Here is a 3,673-nt window from a genome sequence, read left to right on the forward strand (position 1 = left end):
TTTCGGTGGTTTTATTTCCTTTGTTACATTCATTAAGAGATCTTATGTCTACATCAGCTTTTACTGAAGACTATTTCCAGTAAAAATTGTCTTATGTTTTGTAAATCTCATCTTGCCTAAAATTTGGAAGTATTAGAAACGGAAAAACTGAAGGAATTCTACAAACAAAACAAACATTACTAGCTACAACAATCACTTTCTCGGCAATATAGATTGATACCAAATTTATATATATATATATATTTGTAATATTTATATAATTATGTTGTTATAATTAATAATATATAATTATAATTAGTTGTAATATAATTATAATATATATTATATATATTTATAATATAAATATAATAAATTATAACTATTTCTCCTTCACCAGAACAGTCAGAAACAATACCCAAAATCAGGCACTGCCTCTGTACGATAAGTGAGCCGGATTTTTAACCATCCCCACTCCGCTGTATTGCTCTTCAGGTTTGTGCAGGCCTTGAGTAGGCCGGGGTCTGATCACTAATAGCGGGAGGCCTGTCTGGCTTGTTCCAGCCTCGGCCTGGATTCTTTCTAGTGATCTCCCTCAGTTGGAGGAACCAGGGCCCTCCGGAAGAGCCGGCGTGAGCTGGCCCAGCCTGTGCTGTGTGCCCCCACCTTCTGAAAGGTGGCGGGTCTGACCAACAGCAATGGTACCAACTGGAGCTTTAATGACAGAGGTTCCCTTCCACAGCCTGAGGCTCTAGAACCTTCAACTCTTTTACTCCCTTTCCCTCTCAGGGAAAGTTTCTAGCCAAGGAAAGCAAAGGGTAGCTCCTCCTAGAGCTGCATTTGTGCCATTAGGACACATCTTTATGTCCTAAAAGCCACAGGACAGAAGGGGGAAGCCAACGGACTTCGAGACCCTGAATAAATTCATCAAGAGACTGGCTCCCTCTTTTACTTGTAGTGAATTCCAGGAATACTAAAAATACACACATGCCAATGGGAGTACAGAAATACTAAAATCCCCTTAATACATGATGGAGGTGGGAAGGGTGGAAGTACTTGTTCTGGGGAATTTTCTCACCTGAGGTTTCTTCCATTAGTACAAATTAGCTCTTAACGTTACTAGGATAAAGAAAAACATTAAAAAGCAGCAGTTTTCAGCTAATAACATTTTGTTCCTGGAGAATTTCCCTCTCAATAGGGGAGTGAAAAATGTGTGTTAGAAGTGTTGAAAAAAAAAAAAATTTAAATTTTAAATTGAAAAATTAAAAAGTGTTGCATAGCTTAAGTTTGTGTTATACCAGGGACAGGTGTGAGCATCGGCACTAGCAAGAAATGCTTGGTGTAAAAAATTTCTCCCTAAAACTTCAATTAAAAAACTTTTTTTTTTTTTTTTTGCTAGGTTATGTGTGTAGACTCTAGGGATATTAACTGAGATAATTTGTGCCAGACATGAAACAAAATACCCTTTTCTTAAAAGGAAAAAATGCCAACAAGCTGAGACACTCATGGTCTTTGTCTTTTGCTGAGGTACATGTCTCTGACTCCCCAGTTAAAGGTCAGAACAGATTGTTAACACGTAAAGATGCAGGCTGGAATCTCAGAAGTTGGGTTGGCCTTTCCCATTTCTGTGAAGACCGAGTTAGCACCTGGATGCCTTAGAATCAGCCATGATAACTTGAGCCAAGTGTGTATCACTTGGAGTCTCGGGTGTCTGAAAGAGTCCTCCCAGTGCAGCTTGTACCTCTCAGTGAGCTCCCTCCTCTACACAACACTCTAGGAAAGCCCAATTCAGGGTCAGAGACCCTCATTCGAATCCTGCCTCTGCCACCTACTGCAAACTGAAACAAAAAACAACTTTCCTGAATCTGATTTTCCTTATCTGTAAATGAAGGCATTGAACTAAATGGTTTCCAGTTCCTCTTCCAGCTCTCAATCTGTGATGTTGCGTGTCCATTATGGAGCCTTCCCATGAAGCTCTCTAACAAAGATAAACTGTTTCTTGAGGAAGCTTACCTCTTATGGACAGGTCTAATTCTTGGGGGATTTTTCCATAATTGTAGCTCTGCAATTTCCGCCTCCTCATTATTGCTTCCACTTCCCTGGGGTCCGAGCAAGGGGAGGGGTCTCACAGCAGTAACTGACATTATGTCGGTGCTTTCTGACAGTGCTATGATGTAAGCATTCCAGGTATCTCCACTAGCCTTAGATAAGCCCAGACCCTTCACCTTGATCACCTTTTATTAACCCATTTTTATTGGCTAACTACTGAGCCTCCTACAATATGCATTCAAACCACTAATAGCAGAGAAGACCTGAGAAAATTGATGGTTTATCTGAATCCTATTCAAATGCACCATCCTTGCCACTTCTGTAAGAGAATCACTCCATTGGAGATAACCTTGACCTTCATAAAATGGAGATTATTAAGAACTATCATTAGCTCTCTTCATTCCTGACAGCCTAATAGGCTAATACTAATTTGTGGACCTTGGTTTCTCAATCCAAGTCCAAATGGAGCCAGCTTGACAAAATCTCACTCCAGTAAATTGGGTCCAATCAAGTGAGAGACCCGAGGTGTCTTAAACTCATAGCAATGACTTTGAGGAGCCCCAGGTATCACACTGAACTAGAGTAAGGAAAGTTGTACGTCCTTAAACAAAACGGTTTTCCACTCTGACAAAAATCACTGTCCCCACTAACATTTTTTTTTCTTGTCTGTGAATTCTTTTCAATAAGTCTTGGATATATAATTACTGGGAAATAGTATATAAAAGTGATGGAGACACTACCGATAGAGTAGAAACAGCATACCCCTTGTAGTCTGAGGAGCTGGGGTCCAAGTGTTACAACCTTTGGGTAAGAGGAAAGAAACTGGCCTGGAACCAGCAGACCTGGACCCAGATGTTTACCGCCGGTATGACGCTGTTTCAGCTTCCTATGTAAAAATGAGTGGGCTAGGGTGTCTGCCGGCCTCCTTTTCTAACTTTAAATCCATGATCCTGTACAAAGCAGCAGGTCTCTTAAAAAAAAAAAATTAGCGTACAATCCAATGACCAGGCTGGGGGCTCTACAGTCTGTCACACTGATCTGGATTAAATTGCCTATCGACCCGAGTCACATAGCCAGATAATCAAGAATTACTTGTTCCACAGACACAGACTTAAATTAACAAACACTTCTTAATCTCCATCATAAACACAAAGCAGAAGGAAACCCTGCTAGGTTTGAGAATGCCCCGGAGAATATAAGGTCTATGTAGACTTGGAAAATGGAGTGACAACCTGAGGGCTCCCAACTGGGGAAAGGGCCACCAAGGCAGGGAGTTACATAGAAGGAAAGACACGTGGGGCTTCAGAAGATGTCTGTCTGGTGCTGGAGGAAGAGGAGGGCATTCTGGGCATGAGAAGGGAGGAACAAGGGCAGAATGCCATCTTTACCTCTGCTGCCCAAGAGCTGCCCTCAGCTCCTGTTGGGGAGTCTAGCCTTGTTTAAAATATGTAAAAAAAAAAAAAAATCTGTATCGTGCGCAATGGACTGGAGAGAGGAGCCTTCCAGTTAATAGCTAGGACAGGAGGGCTGAAGGAATACAAAATGGTCATTTATTCTCAGGTAAATGGCCCCCAACTATTGTCGGCTCTCCAAAACGAGTTAGCCTGTTTGACTTGCAGTCTGCGTACCTAACATCATCTTGGGACGA

The sequence above is a fragment of the Sarcophilus harrisii genome, chromosome 3 (assembly GCF_902635505.1).
Source record: "Sarcophilus harrisii chromosome 3, mSarHar1.11, whole genome shotgun sequence".
Lineage (NCBI taxonomy): Eukaryota > Metazoa > Chordata > Mammalia > Dasyuromorphia > Dasyuridae > Sarcophilus > Sarcophilus harrisii.